A 17956-nucleotide genomic window follows, 5' to 3' on the forward strand; every position below is an offset into this window, starting at 1 on the left:
CATACTTGCACACCTGTACATACATATATACATACATATTGTCTATACTGTTTACTGTTTACTTCAATTGCACATTTCACAATTGCACATGTGTACATACAAATTGTATATATTGTATACTTCAATTGCACATTTCTCACACTTGCAAATTTGTACATATAAATTGCCTATATTGTATATGTATATTTCAACTGCAAATTTCACACCTTTAAATGTGTACATACTGTACAATTTCGTCTATACTGTATATGTCATTCTGTTACACTGTGGAGCTTCTGTCACTAAAACAAATTCCTCGCATGTGAAAACGTGTCTGGCAATAAAGCTGATTCTGATTCTGATTCTGATGATCCTGTAGGTCTGGGACTGTCTCTCTCTTTGTGTTACACTCAGTTCTATTGTGTAGTTCCCAGCATGCTTTGCATCATCATGTCCTTGGGCAGTTTGTGGTTCAGTGGTCTGTGTAGAATCATCAAAGCTACAGTATGAAGTTCCTCTTTAGTTCAGAGTCTCAAAAGTACCTTAAAAGCAGAACACACCACTGAGGTGAATAAACACTCACAAATGCTAGATGTTAGCATAAAAAGGTCTAACCACCTCACAGAGCATCTCTGACCTCCATAAAACAATTCAACTTTAATTCATTTGAAAAAGAAAATTCATTTAATTTCTGTTGTGTTAAAGTCATTATGTTACAAAACAAAGGCAGTTTGTAATTTAACACCATTAACTATTCAAAGTGAAGACGGATAAACTGCAGCGTCTGAACATTTTTTATTTATTGTGCGACTCAGCAATGTGTTGCCATAACAACCATTCTCAAGCATCAAACTGTTTTAGATCATATTTAACTCCTTCTCGTCTCCAGATGAACACACATGCACAGCGAACAAAGAAAGTCCTGATAGCTTCCACACTGAGTCGTCCACTAACAAAAGGAACTCATGTGATCAGTAATTACAGACCAGCTGCTGTTCACTTTAAAAATCTGGCTTGTGGAACATCTAGTCTTCATCCTGCATTAAACGTGTTACAGAGTCTGAAAAGTTTAGTGAGACCAGAGATCTGGAAAGGACGTGTGACGTACAGACGGATAAATTACCATCACAGTCACAGATCAGAGGACAATAAAAATAAACTGCAACATGAACCTTTATTTAACTGGACAGTTCTTATATTGACAAAATTTGTAACTATAGAAACAGTTATTTCCATTTTAGAATAAAAACACTGCACACATTCAGGGTTTTACTCACGTGATTCTTCAACAAGAAGTGTGATGAGTTTACAAAGAGGGTCTTACAGTCTGAGAGACAGGAAATGAAAAACTCCACAGCCCAAAATATCAAAGAAGTCATGCATGAACTTGTACACATTTATACACAAGACTTTGTTTAGAAAAGACCAAAACCTTCCAACAGACACATGGAAAGACGACACAAATAAATATGAATAAAATACAAAACTTGAGGAGATCAGAGACATTTAGCCTTTGTGCACATTTTATTTTGTTAAAATAAAGTTTAGACTTTTCACAGACGTGCCACTGCCCTCAGACACTTCCTTCAGACCTCACACGAGCTGACCATCGAATCTTCCTGTTTACTCAGAAGTTCTGCACACATGCCAGTGAAAGATCCCTAAAGTCTGAGTTAACTTGAGTGACTGAGGTGTTTGTTTGCCAGCTAAATGTGAAAGCTGAGCTGCTTAAACACTGGAATGGAATTGTCCAAGGAACCGAATTGCACAGTCATTTATAATTAATCTAGTAAATTTACAGAAACTCATTTTGCTAAGACCCTGCAAACTCAGATGAAACGTGAGACACTAAGCCACTCCCACCCAGACAAAGGGTGAGCGACACTAAGCCCCGCCCAGTCAGACAAAGGGTGGGCGACGCTAAGCCCCGCCCACCCAGACAAAGGGTAAGACACACGTAACCCTGCCCACTTCAAGCACATGGCCAAGTATAAATTTAAACTGGTGTCACTCAGGAATTCTGTTACTTCCACATAATCAAACAAAACTAGACAAATTCTACACAAATCTCCCCAAACATCATTCAGGAGAAACCCATTAAAAATTCTCTAAGATGGAGTGAAAGAGGACTCTGAGTCTTTCTACCTGGTTCTGTGGTTCATGAGTTTATAAGAAGCAGAAATTAGTGGTAGTGATGAGGATTAAATCTAGCAGGACATTCAGTCAGTAGATCTGGAGTTTTGTGTGCAGTCAGATATAAAGCTGAATGTTCTGTGGTACATTAAGACTCTGTTGTTAAAGCAATCTTCTTTCAGCTTGTCCTGACGTGCTCTTCCTGACACTCTGGGCTTTGTGTTTAAATTCCATACACATTACAGTACAGTAGATGAGATAAAGTGATAATCTGCCTCAGCTCCACAACCTACAGACATCCATTATGGAGTGATATCTTATGTGATATCTCTTCTCTCGTATAGAATTTAATATGAACAAGAAACTTTGTAGAACTTAGATTGAAGCTTTTCTGAAGATTGTCTCCTGTGATCCTTCCTCATTTCTAGAACAGTTTCATTCTCCGCAGTTAAAATGCTGCGTCTCTGTAAACACTGCAGCTCCACATGAACAGACTTGTTTAGTGAGAATCTTCATCTCCCGCCTTTTTAAAACGACATTCTATACAATTCTGTAAAATCCAGTCCTTATGACCAGTAAACCACATGTTGAGAATTCTTTGTAGCAGGGTGGGAGGAGCTTTGTCTCCACAGCTGCATTAAATTGTTAATTAGTGGCTCTTTGTTCAGTGTGGAATCCAACAGCTCATGGGGAGATTCAGAGTTGATGAGTGCTTGAATTTATACCATACAACTCTGGTCTCATGATTGCTTGACAATAAAATGTTAAGGAACTAAATTATTTGGAGCTTCTGTGTTTTAATGGGCACACCATCCTGGTAGCACTTTGCCTGAACTAGCCTCTATCCTTATTAGTAATTTATAGCACATGAACCAGGTTTTTAGCTACGGCTCATGTTTCCTGTTACTGAACAATTAGAGAATTTGAATTGTTTAAAGGTGATTTTGAAAAGCAGCAGATGATTTAAATATTTCTTATTTGCAAAAAACAAATTAGGATTAGATTCGTGTAAAGCTGGTGGTTATATGAGGAAGAACAGACAGACTAGAAAATGACATCACTGCCCTCTGGCCAGATGTCTTTGCTGATGCGTCACGTGGTGGTGTTACTCGGCACAAAATTGTTTTGTGTTCATTTTTGTTTAAAGTGTTTATTATCTTGTTCTTTTGCAATTCTAAATAAAATAATTTTTGGGTAGATCCTGTGTCTCATTTCTTTAATTCTAACATGAACACATTAAGCCCAGACCCACACTGAGGCTTACAGTCAGAACAGAGTGTTAGTGCAGGAACATTACAAACCGAAAGTACAGGACTGAAAGTACAGGACCGGGAAAACGATCTCTCAACATGTTCCAGCTTGTTGTTTGGAAAAAAGAAAGCTGGTGAAAAGACCCAGCCATTGTCTGTAAGTGACTCAGTCATTGTTTATCCACACACATCTGCTGGACCATTTTCAGAAGAAAAGCCATACAGATATAGAGTCATACAGTTATGGAGCTTCACCTACAGTATAAAACCTGAGGGTCTCAGACCCCTGCATTACCCAAAACCCAAAGCAGAGGGCATCAGCTCCAGGCTCCTTAAGACCTGTGCAGACCAGCGTACCAAAGATGTCGCGGCCAAAATACCTTGGGGACTATCGACCAGTAGCAATGACCTTGCATCTGATGAAGACATGATTGGAGAGGTTGGTGCTAACTCATCTGCGACCTCTGGTGAGCACATCAATGGATCCACTTCAGTTTGCCTACCAACCTGGCATTGGAGTGGAAGACACTGTCATCTTCCTCCTGAATCGGGCTATTTCCCATCTGGAAAAGGCTGGGAGCACAGTGAGCGTCATGTTTTTTGATATTTCCAGTGCTTTTAACACCATCCAACCTGTGCTCCTGAGGGATAAGATGGTGTACATGGGAGTGGACCATCATCTGTGTGCTTGGATATTGGACTACCTCACAGACTGACCACAGTATGTGAGGACTTGTGACTGTGAGTCTGACATGGTTGTCTGCAACACTGGAGCCCCGCAGGGAACGGTTCTGGCCCCGTTCCTCTTCTCCATCTACACTGCAGACTTCATGTTCAGCTCAGCAGCCTGTCACCTGCAGAAGTTCTCTGATGACTCTGCCATCATCGATCTGATCACAGATGATGATGGCAGGGAGTACAGAGGACTGATCCAGAACTTTGTGGACTGGTGCCAATGGAGCTGCCTCCAGTTAAATGTGGGGAAAACCAAAGAACTGGTGGTGGATTTCCATAGGCACAGACAAACTTCATTACCAGCAGTGATCGTTCAGGGAAAGGACATTGTGAGAGTGGTCTCTTACAGATACCTGGGTGTTCATCTGAACAGCAAACTGGACTGGACAGACAACACTGAGGCAATCTATAAGAAAGGGCAGAGCAGACTCTTTCTGCTGAGGAGACAAAGGTCTTTTGGAGTGCAGGGAGAGCTACTGAAGATCTTTGTTGACTCTGTGGTGGCCTCAGCCATATTCTATGGTGTGGTCTGCTGGTGCAGCAGCATCTCTACTGCAGAAAGGAAGAGACTGGACAAGCTGATCAGGAAGGCCAGCTCAGTCCTGGGGATTCCTCTGGACACTGTACAGGAGGTGGGAGAAAGGAGGATGGTAGCAAAACTATCATCATTGCTGGAGAACGACTCTCACCCCCTGTATGTAACGGTGTCAGCTCTGAGCAGCTCCTTCAGTGACAGACTGTTACATCCTAAGTGTCTGAAGGAGCAATACAGATGGTCCTTTCTCCCTGCTGCTATTAGACTTTACAATCAAAGCTGCTCCCAGTGAACCAGTCACCATAATACACACAGTTATTGCTGTTTAACTGCAATAATAACAAAAACAAAGTATTTTAAACATGTGCAATAACAAATTTTGATAAATGTGCAATATTTCCTGTGTGCAATATGTCTTCAGTGTAACCACTACTCTTTTTACACATTTTTGTTTCTGTATATACTGTATATTATGTCTTTATTCTTTATATATATTTTTGCTGCTGTAACAGAGACATTTCCCCATTGTGGGATGAATAAAGGTATATCTTATCTTATCTTATCTTATCTTATCTTATCTGCTGGACCATTTTCAGAAGAAAGCCATACAGATGTAGGGGAAAAAAAGGTGATGTTCAAGTGTGCCCATGTGTATGATGTGGCTCTTTGCTGTAACACGGTAAAAAGTGTGGCTCTTGGTCTCTGACCGGTTGGACACCCCTGACCTGGTCTGGTCATGCACTAGTGATGTAATAACACTGTTTTTTCTGTGTAAGTAAAATACTTGAGCTCATCTTCTGAACCTAAATCACATGTTAATGTGGCTCTCTGCAAAAAGGTGTTTTTCTGCTTCTATTATTCATTAGAAATGAAAAAAGAGAAAGCACAAAAACCAAGAAGTGAAATTTGTGCATGAAAAAACAACCCAATGCAGTTCCTGATCTCTGAAGACAAGACGAGATAAACGTGGACCAAATAGAATGAAAGATTCAGAGTCTAATCCACTTAAAGAGTCATTCCACCTCATGGCCCTCCATCCAGTTACTTTGTTCTCTAGTTGTGAACTGAACTCATAACTAGTTCTCTAGGTCAGTGGTCCCCAACCCCCAGGCCGCGGACCGGTACCGGGGGCTGAGAGACGTCACCTAAAGCCGCACCAATACCGCGCATGTGCAAAATATCGTGATATCGGGTCGGGTTTAGGTGACGTCTGGAGCTGAGCAGCTGCAAGCGGCAGTGGCGTTGTATCTTTGGTGGAGAGAAGGTGTGTATCGCTCTTCTCTCTGTTCACCGGTACTTTCTCATGTTTAACAGTGCTTGGGGTACGTGTATATTGTTTTTGCTCAAATTTAACCCACAAATTAGCAAAAATGAGTACGAAACAGACGTCGTTAGAAAGTTAGAAACTCTGCCGGTGTTCTGGATTAAAGTCATGGCGGAATACCCTGAGATTGCCACCACAGCACTTAAATCCCTATTGCCATTTCCGACATCCTATCTGTGTGAAACGGGGTTTTCTGCAGTGACAGCAACCAAAACAAAACAACGGAATAAACTGGACAGAAGCAACACACTTCGGGTGTCATTGTCTCCTATTACCCCAGATGGAACCGTCTCGTTGCAAAGAAACAAACTCAGGGTTCTCATTGATTTAGCATTGTAGTGAGTTAAAAAGGCATGTTTAAATACAATTAAATTTAAATTATTATGATGAATAATAATAATAATATTAATATTTAATATTCAAAATAGGGGGGCACGGTGGCTTAGTGGTTAGCACGTTCGCCTCACACCTCCAGGGTCGGGGTTCGATTCCCGCCTCCACCTTGTGTGTGTGGAGTTTGCATGTTCTCCCTGTGCTTTGGGGGTTTCCTCCGGGTACTCCGGTTTCCTCCCCCGGTCCAAAGACATGCATGGTAGGTTGATTGGCATCTGGAAAATTGTCCCTAGTGTGTGATTGCGTGAGTGAATGAGAGTGTGTGTGTGTGTGCCCTGCGATGGGTTGGCACTCTGTCCAGGGTGTATCCTGCCTTGATGCCCGATGACGCCTGAGATAGGCCCGTGACCCGAGGTAGTTCGGATAAGCGGTAGAAGATGAATGAATGAATGAATATTCAAAATATATAATATTATGATAAAATGATCAAACATTGACCGGTCCACGGCGAAAAAAAGGTTGGGGACCACTGCTCTAGGTAATCTCAGCTGACTACAGTTTTGTGTCCCTCCTTACAGAACCCTGGATATTCTGCTGCAGTGTGTTTTTATCACTTGCAGACACACAGACTTTTAGTTCACTGAGACAATTGATATGTTAGTTGTATTGATTTGGGAAATGGAGAAATGGTGCATTAGGTTCTCCAGCATGACAGGAATCACAGAGGAAATGAACAGTGAGATCTCCAATACTCAGCTGATGTTTCACAAAAATACTGACAACTCTTCATTATCCCCATCTTTATAAAGCTCAAAAACATGTTATAATCATTGAGAAAAAGATGACAAACAGTGACATTTGTTATAGTAACTGCAGACGTTTGTGGTTGGTTCAGTGTTCATCTCTCCGTCTCACACACAGTAAAGGGGAAGTGGTGATGGACCACCAGATTGCAAAACTCACCAGCTTTATTCTTTAACATGTGACCTGTGAAGATATGAAATTTCCCCTGAAATGATCCATCTGTTCATTATACACAAGTGTTCATGTGTTTATTGAGAACCAATTGAGTCGTTTTTTTCTCATTGCACTTATTTTAAAATGTCACATATAAAAATGAAGCGTGGTCAGAAATTACGTAAAAGTTTTTTATTAAATGTTTACACTCGTCAGCCTGACAGTTCATGTTATATTACAGACTGAAGTGAAAATGACACATTACCTGAATATAATGTAATGTCTAATCCAGTCCAGTGTTGAACTTCCTACTGTACAACAGACTCCATAAATAATTACTGACAATCGATAAATCCTAATAAACACCACACATTTATTTAAAATACAAAGATAAAGGTCTGTTCTACACACTGACACATTAATGCTGCTGATTCACATCAAAAGCAGAAATTCAATGGAACCAGAACATCTGTTTGTTCAGTTCATAACTAACATATTCAAATGAACTGAGTTATCACTTTAAAGTCTTGGTTTAATTGTTGATTGATCTGATAAAGACTTCTGACTTTGTGTAAATGAGCGTTACAGGAAAAGCTCAAACCCGGTTCTTTTAATTGTTTCATCTGTGTGGTGTGAGTGATCTGGGTCACAGCTCTTGTAGATTCTTTTTATTTCGAGGTTTTCATGACACAACAACACTTCTGAATAAAATCAGAATAAAAACAGAATAAAAACCACTTTTATTGAGTTTCCATTGAAGACACAGTCAGTCTGAGTGAAAGAAGTGAAAATGAAGGAGCTTTCTAAGGAAGAACAAAAGATCAGTTAATAGGATGGAACAGGGTGTAAAATTATATCCAATTGGTTGGACATCCCACTGACATTAGTAGTGAGGAAGTGGAAGCTACATCCACACCACATACACAAGCATTAACTAGACAAGGACTGTGATGGAGGCCACAGTGAGGCCAAAGTCACCCTGAAGGAGTTAGGATGTCAAAACTGAAGAAAGAATGAATTTTTAGAATAAAAACCTTCAATCTGCTAAGAAAAACCCAGATATTTGGACATTTCTCCTTTTAGCAGAACAAATGTCCCAAAACAATAAATGATTTTTTAAATTAAAATGTACTTTATCATTAAAATCTCATGAGGTTTAAGGGAGTGAATACTTTTGCAAGGCAATGTATATCATAATATACCATATCTGGTCTTAGATGCACTACTGTAGTAAATAATAATATATTTTCTACAGAACAAATCTGATTCTATGAAATGTAAAGTTTAAATGTAAATGCATTTTCAGGTCTAAATGCAGCATCATCTGCACTCACAGATCTGTATCACAGTGTAGTTTTAATGGACTTCATGTGATGAGGATGTGATGATGTTTGTGAGTGAAATGATGAAGCTGAAGCTGTGATGCAGGTTTACTGTGTGAAGCTGGAGACGAGACGGTCACACTGCAGGAAGTGGAAGGAACCACTATAACTCTTCATCCTGGGATAACTGGGATTCAGAGTGATGCTCTTTGCTACCTGAGAAAGCAAAGAGAATGATATTGTACAGTTTTGTGTTTGAAGGAAAAATTGTTACAAAAATCAGAGAGAGATTTAAAGAGCGACTGCAGCTGGACAGAAGCAGTGGAGCTTTAACCATCAGGAACATCAGCAGAAATGATTCTGGAGTTTATTTATTACAAGTCGTCACTGAACGTGTCTCATTTAAGACTTTCAGTGTCAGTGTTTATGGTGAGTAAAAGTGTTTCATGTCTCCTTCATGTCTGTGTTTATTCTAAATTTCAAAATAAAACGTCCAATCAGAGCTCAGTCAAGTCAAACTGCATCATTAAATCATTTAAAATAAATCTGCTCAGAAATAATTAAACTTTTATTTTCCTGATTATCAGGATAAATATTCACCATTAAGAAACAAGTCATTATATATTTAATCCAATCAAAGAAAAAAACTGGACATGAGAACAAGCCTGAAATATCCTGAAACTATCAGCCACTGAGATTCTACGCACATTAACATGAGTTGTCTGAAACCAGCTTCTGGTGTCTGTCACTGAAGAACTCTGGAGGCTTCAGCTGTAACATTTCAGTAAAACTTTACTCTAATACATTAATGTTTCTATCATAACAGCTCATTCACTGGGACTTGTACAGAGGATACTTGTTGTTTTTAATCCTCCTATAATGTGTTTGTGTTTTTAGCTCCAGTATCAACTCCAGTAATAATAAATGAAAGAGGAAAGCGAAGTGTGTTCTCCAGAGTCATGTTTCCTCCTGTGTTCTGTGGAGAATGGAGAAGATGTGAAGTTATCCTGGTTCAGAGAGAATGAGAAAATCTCCATCACCAATAACACAGATCTCAGTGTTCCCCTCATTCTTAGTGTTTACTCTCACTTCAAATACAACACAATGACACTAACACTTACATCTGTGTTAACTTCTCTGAACATCACACAGCACTGTGACGTCTCAGGTACGTCACTGAGTCTAAACTCATTACTGATCATCTGTCTGGTTAATGAAAAGTCATTTAAAATACATTGAGGATTCACATTTCACTAACTGCACTGGAATATTAATGGAATATTAATCCAGTGTAGCGTCATGTTACAGGTTTCTCATGGATTTGAGGGAAAATCGAAATAACATGAACTTTGTGTCTGATGTAGATCTGCTGATATGATCATATAATATTTCTGTCATTAATTATTATTTCTCTACATTTATGATTATATCTTAATCTTTACAGTTAAAACTGATCCTCGCCTTTCACCGCATCCTGCTCTGATATCTGCTGGACTTTTTGTGTTATTAATTATAATATTATTTACTTTGGCTGAAAAAGAAAAAAACACAAGGCAAGTAATGAATCTTTCTGTTCATGTGTTTAGTTCAGTTTTTATATTTGTTCAGTTCAGTAACATTTAATCTGATTATTTTTTCTTTATTTTCAGAAAATCCTGATGTACTGACTTACGCTGAAGTTCACAGTGCAGAGAGAAAGAGGTAAAGTTGTGGGGAAAATGATTTGGTATAAAATCACAGGAGTGATAAAGTCTCCTCCTGATTCAGATAGTGAAATATACTGCTGTGTTACAGGAAGAAAACTCCACAGTAACGGATGTTGAAGTAGAGAGAGACCCTGTGGTGTATTCAGACGTGAGGAGATCCAAAAAATTCAACACATCACTATGTCCTTCTTATTATATCATTTCTTTTACATACTTCTGTTCTCAAATCTCCACAGTTTGTGTTTCATGTTCCACATTTTCAGTGTGTAGATTCTGTTATTTTATTATTATAATTAATTTATTAAACATTTTATTATATTTGAAGCCTTTTGCACAATACTGTAGTCTATTAGTGTTACTAAAAGAATAAATATCAAATCTGATCATTTAAAACAATCAGCCAACAACAATCATGTTCTTTTACTGTCACCTGAATAAATATTTTTTTTATATAAACTGTTTTTACCAAACCATAAGACAAGAACTGATCTCCAAGAGCTTTTAACAGGATCTAACTTTTCTTTTCTTAATATAGTTAAACACAAAACCACTAGTAATGTGACATGTCATTTATAAAAGATATTAATGTTTACTAGTTTTGTATTTTAATCACAGAATCATAAAGAGATGTGATAAAGTGTCAGGATAATAAAATAATCTCAATAAATAAGAATCTATTCACATATCAGCTACTAAACATGTATATTATTATCAGGATTTTCCTTTTCATCTCTGTACATTTAAATAGAGCATTAAACAGTTTAAAGAAGGTGAATAATGTGATTTTCAGTGAGAAAAGAAAGTTGATGGAAAGTTTCTCTTACCGTAAAGTGCTCAGTAAAGTGTCCGGGTCTGATGATGACGATGTCCTTTTAAAACACATCCACATGAGGACAAATATATTGACATGGTCAACAATTAGCATTGTTCTCAGGTTACAGGAATGTTTCTAATTGTTTATCAACATTACCTTAATTCTATTTGACCTTCAGGAGCCGCCGCCTGCATTCTTCTAATGGTGGACATGAAGGAAGTGAATAGTTTTTGTCTCTACGTGGGGCGGTGCTACAACGTGACGAAGACGTGACGATGACACTGACGCTTTCGAGCTGATTTACATGTAGATATAGATATCTAAATTCTTTACAGACCGAAAACACTAGACATCATCGATGTGAGTCTAGAAAGTTCCTGCAGGTAAATCGGTTCTCTTTCAGAAGCCTGAGTGTAAAACCAGGAAGATATTTCATCACATCACACAGGAAACATCCTGGACATTTAAAAGGATCAGATATTCTGAATATAAAGATGGAATTTCAGGATGGAAAAGGATTAAAGTACAGATTAAGCAGTGAGACAGACAGTCCTGAGCTCAGAACTGATGAGAAAAGGTCACTATCCTGATCCATTTCCATAAATTTGTGTAGTAGATCACGTGAGGGATAAAACTGACATTCAGTAAAACAATGTCTTATTCACTTCTCCATTCTCACATTTAACACTTTCACAATGGAGAGAGTTTTATATCACTGATGGGTTTCATGATCTTTTATATGATAACCAGTGTGGACAGGTGCAGAAGATAAAGAACATTATCTTTAAACATCTGTTAAAATCTTTTCATTCATTCATTCATTCATTCATTCATTCATTCATTCATTCAGGAAATCTAATATTCCCATTCTTGTCCTCTGGCTTTTGGCTTTTATTCATGTTTAAATGGAAGTATTTTATCTTCCAGGGTAAAAGTTGTTGATTTCTGTATAATAAGGAATCAACTTTAACTTAATCTCCACATTACAGGAGAGAGTAAATGTTGTCATTTGGAGCCTGTTCACTGTGAGATTTGACTTCCAGTAACAGTGTGTGTATAAAACACAAAATAAGAGAAGTGTGAACACTATCACAGGAAGTCTTTAGTGACCACATGCTGGTTAAATTATTTAAACCTAATAAATGACAACAATGTGTGTGGACATTATTTAATTTAATCACTCTAAATTTAATAGAGAACTGTATGAAGAACTGATTTAAAGTTAAATTTACATATTAAAAGTTAAACCCACTTTATATCCACTGAGCTCCAGACGACTATTAAATAAATCAACGACAGGTTTCAGCCATAACCATTAACGTCTGCACTGATTGTTTTGAAGAAGAAAATCAGGTCTCAGGTGTCTAAAACTGACATTCAGCATTTTTTCCATTCTTTTGAACTGAGGTGTAGATTTACAAATGGTTCTGTACACAAGACAAACCTGTGTGCTGGTGATTGTTATCTAATATAGTTTACTGTGTATACCAAATGTCAAATACACAATGTTTATTAATCTAGAATTCATAGCTTCAGATAGAATGAATATTAGCTGTTTAATTAAATTGCCTAGAGAAAAAAATTAAAGTAACAAGTTATTATTATTTCAATAAACTAAAGCCTTCTGTGTTTTGTCTAAAGTGAATTGGTGTTAATTTGCTGTGTGCGCCCTCTTCTGGCTAAAGTCTTTAACAAACTTGCTAAATCTGGATGGGAATTCCTTTGAAGAAGTTTGATATTATAATTACTGAAAACACACTAAAATGAATGAAAGTCAGTTGTTTTAAGACAGAATACATGTGTATGAATGGGAGGGAGGGAAGACGAACAGTAAGGTTACAGGATTCTGAGGTCAAGAAGGTGCAGAAGTTTGGAAAAGTGTGAGGAGTGGAGTAGGTGAAGAAAAGTGTCAGGAGTATTAGAAGAAGATATTCCCCTATATATAAATTCCATATATATTCCTGCCACATTGATGATGTTGATAAATTTACATTTACATTTACATTTACAGCATTTGGCAGATGCCCTTATCCAGAGCGACGTACATAAGTGCTTAAATCTCTAACATTGAATACATTAATGCTGGCTCACTAAGTTACATACTTAAGATACCATGAGTTTAAAACATTTGTTCAAAGTTACAATGAAAAAGTGTCAAAGGTGTGTTTTTTTTTTTTTTTTTTTTTAAATGCGAAAGATAAGGAAAGAAGTGCTAGTTGAAGTGTTTCCTGAATAAGTAGGTCTTCAAGGAGGTAAGTAGGTGCAGTGCGAGGATAAGTAGGTGCAGTGCAAGGAGTGATGAGGGCTTTGAGGTAAGCGGGAGCTGGTCCATTTTTGGCTTTGTAGGCCAGCATCAGTGTTTTGAATCTGATGCGTGCAGCTACCGGAAGCCAGTGGAGGGATCGCAGCAGCGGGGTGGTATGCGAGAACTTTGGCAGGTTGAAAACAAGCCGGGCAGCTGCATTTTGGATCATTTGCAGAGGACGGATTGCATTCATAGGTAGACCTGCCAGCAGTGCATTGCAGTAATCCAGTCTAGAAATGACAAGAGACTGAACAAGTACCTGAGCAGCCTGTGTGGACAGAAATGGCTGAATCCTTCTAATGTTGTAGAGAAGAAACCGACATGAGCGAGTCACATTAGCAACATGAGAGGAAAAGGACAGTTGATTGTCCATGGTAACCCCAAGGTTGCGAGCTGTGGCTGAAGGGGAGATCAGATCGTTGTGCAAGGATATAGCAAGATCATGACCTGGGGATGAATCACCTGGGATGAAGAGCAGCTCAGTTTTGCTAGGATTAAGCTTTAACTGATGAGCAGTCATCCATGATGAAATTTCTGCCAGACATGCAGAGATCCGGTCAGAAGCTGTGGCATCTGCGGGTGGGAAAGAGAAGATACTGTAAGTTGTGTATCATCAGCATAGCAGTGGAAAGAGAACCCATGTGAGGAAATGACTTCACCAAGAGAGTGAGTATACACTGAGAAAAGAAGAGGACCAAGTGCGCGTGGCGCAGATGTCACTCCCCTCCATGTTACCTGATATGAGCGTCCTTCCAGGTAGGAAGCGAACCATTCCCAAGCTGATCCGCAAATCCCAAGACTCCTGAGGGTGGCTAAGAGAGTCTTATGGTTGACCGTATCAAACGCTGCTGAAAGGTCAAGGAGGATAAGGACGGATGAGAGTTTGGCTGATCTAGCAGCATGTAGTTTCTCAGAGACATCCAAAAGGGCTGTCTCTGTGGAATGAGCTGCTTTAAAGCCAGACTGGTTGGGGTCTTGGAGGTTGTTCTGTGAGAGATAGTCAGACAGTTGATTAAAGACAATGCGTTCAAGAATTTTTGAAAGAAACGAGAGAAGTGATACCGGTCTGTAGTTACTGATGTCTGATGGATCCAGAGCAGGTTTCTTCAGGATGGGAATAACCCTTGCTCTCTTGAAAGGAGTTGGTACCTGACCTAAATTGTGTCTGTTTATGATCCCTGAGTTTGGAAAATTGGGTTGTGTGGTAGAAACTGGTGTATTTCATGTGATTTTTTTTTTATTTTGAGAGAGATAATTTGGAAAATAATGAACAATATTTTATACAGCTATTTATTGTATTAGCAAAGTACCATATACACAAAACAAAGTGGGCCTTTTGTAAACCAAATCTGTCCAATTTTATAAATGATTTTAAGTTATGCAGTACTCTTTTGGAAAAAGTAAAAAAACAAAAAAGCTCAGAAAACATGCAATATTTTAAAAGAATTCAATTTTTTGTAATTTTTTCTTTCTTTTCCTTTCTTCTCTGGTAACCTATGTGACTGATACCTCTTGTTCATGTGACATTAAACAATATATGTATTTTGTGTTTGTCATTATGAAAAAAAAAAAAAAAAAAAAAAAAAAAAAATATATATATATATCCCTGAGTTTGGACATGTTTTTGTACCTTCTCACTAACACTAGTGTCACAGTTTTTTTTAGTTTCCGGTTACACAGCGCGTGACTAGAAAGATCTAGAAGATTGTGACAGGACCAGCCTGAGTAAAATGTCAGGATGTGTTGGTCTACAGGTACATTTACATTTAACAGCATAATTTATAACAAATCTTCTACTTAATATAGAACAGTTTGATGAGAGAAACACTGAAATAAAATGTATAGATTTATAGTTATATTATGTTGAGTTTTCCTGTCAGAAAGCTAACCGCTAGTCCACAACTGTCTCTCTGGTAAAGTGGACATTAATATATATTTAATAATGTTAACACTAATAGTGTCTCCTTTTGTTTACGGGTTGTTTTTCACATGCTTTAATTGAGAATGATAAATTATTATTGTTTTAGTTTAACATTAACACTCAGATAATAAAATAATTCAGTTTCATATTTTTAGCTGTCGGTTGCTATAAGAAACTTATTTGAATATTTTTGGGCGCTCTGATTGGTCAGCGAAGGTCCTTCACTTATGTCACTTACCATTGTGCGGAAATGACGTCACACAATAACGCTGTAAGCAGTTATTGTAATTCATTCATTCATTCATTCATTTTCTACCGCTTATCCGAACTACCTCGAGTCACAGGGAGCCTGTGCCTCCGTCTCCTGTGCCCCCTGTGCATCTCAGGCGTCATTGGGCATCAAGGCAGGATACACCCTGGACGGATTGCCAACCCATCACAGGGCACACACACTCTCATTCACTCAAGCAATCACACACTACAGACAAACAGAGATGCCAATCAACCTACCATGCATGTCTTTGGACCGGGGGAGGAAACCGGAGTACCCGGAGGAAACACCCGAGGCACGGGGAGAACATGCAAACTCCACACACACAAGGCAGAGGCGGGAATTAAACCCCCAACCCTGGAGGTGTGAGGCGAACGTGCTAATCACTAAGCCACCGTGCCCCCCTATTGTAATTCAGTTCAGTGTTGCTTCTACAATCCATCATTGTGAAAGGGCAACATTTGTTCAGTGGAATTATGGAATGACTGCAATGATAATGTCAACATTCTAAATTTATGGATCATTTGGTTTGGTTTGTTTGTTTCTTGTGTTATTTCATCTTGTGTTGTCTCATCTACACGTAATACAAATAGAATTTTAGAAACACATTCAGCTTTGTGTCTGCAGTGTTGTGCAATTAATTAAAAATTTTTTAGTAGTGTGTAAAACTGGTGCTGATGGTAAGTCTGATTATACATCTGATTTGTAGTATTTTAGTTAGTTAATGTAATAAGAACTATGAACAGTATCATCTGAACATTAATTAAATATCATCTCCTTAAGTTTTTTCATCTGGAAATGAATATTAGCTCTATGACAAAACTGTACGAAAGAAATTTCTGTAATTTATGAACTGTTCCTATTAGAAAATGATCATTCGGGATGTATATTACAGTTTATCTGTGAGCTATGAAGTAGAGAGTCTTATATATTTTCATAGCAGAGACCGGGCGAAAGGGAACCAGTGACAGTTACTGGGTGCAAATATTAAATAATTAATAATTCATTTTCAACAATAAAAAACAAAGAAACAAACGACTATAGCACAATTCTTGACCAACCAGTTCTTGGTTTGTGTTCTGCTCCCAACATGTAATTAAAGTGTGTATTGCACATAAAGCATTTAAAATGATACAGATGTGATTTCACCACAGACAGAAATGATTACATTTCCTAAGTAAATTAATCGAATCACTCTTAAAACAATGCTCAGTTAAAATATGTTTTATTTATTGACATAACCAGCTACAAATAAATAATAACATTTAGCATATTATTAAAAAGTGACATAAAATGTAATTGTATTTTATTTAATGATAATTACTGCATTAGTTCTCAGAATGTACAGGTCCCTCTTCCAGAATATAAAAAAAAAAATCTATCGACCTACAAAAACATCACAACACAATAATGTAGTTATAATTCATCTATTCAAATAAAGCAATTAGACACTCATAACCACGTACACAGAACTAATTATTTTCTAGCTTCATTTAGATTCTAGTTGACATAATTATATTTTTAGAGTAAAGGTTATGTTAGAGAGTGAGCATTTAGTCATTACAGACCATCTTTGTTTTCCTTGTTGAATAAGTTTCCATCTGATTGCACCCTCCAGTTAACTGTGATGTTCTCCATTGTCATGCCATTTTCTTTCATCGTCTGTTTCACCTGAAAAAAACAAACAAACAACAGGTTTTTATTGCAGAATATTGTTGTTCTATATTCAGTGAACAATTAGGATTTTATTGAGTATTATTATTTTTTTAGATTAGTATTTGTGTTGTTATAGTATTTAGTGATATAATTAAAAAGTTTTTTTTTCTTCATCATCAAATTTCTGAGTAGTAAATCTCAGTAGTGGTGGTAGTAGTATGTGATTTAGAGAGAAGACACTTCATAATAAAAGCCTGCAGTCTCTTATTATTATTATTATTTGTTATGGATTTGTTACTGTGAGACTCACCTTCTCCAAAATGGATGACTGATCTAACACACTCCCATCAGTCTTCACCTGCAGCCTCACTATCTGCTGATGCTTCACTGGTGGAGCTTTGGAGCGCGCACACACACACACACACACACACACACACACACACACACACACACACACACACACACACACACACACAGGTTTACACACACACAGATTACAGGTTTATTTTAATCATATTACAGTAGCTGATGTAATATTAAATTTAATTCAAGTTTATTTGTATAGCGCTTTAAACAATTGACATTGTCTCAAGCATGCTTTATGGAACATAAACATGAAACAAAAGGTTAATATAAAGAGTAATATAAAGATTAATATAATACAAAATTCAAGATTAATATTAGATATATTTAAATGTGTTTGTATTTATCCCCA

This window comes from Tachysurus vachellii, chromosome 2 (genome assembly GCF_030014155.1).
Source record: "Tachysurus vachellii isolate PV-2020 chromosome 2, HZAU_Pvac_v1, whole genome shotgun sequence".
Lineage (NCBI taxonomy): Eukaryota > Metazoa > Chordata > Actinopteri > Siluriformes > Bagridae > Tachysurus > Tachysurus vachellii.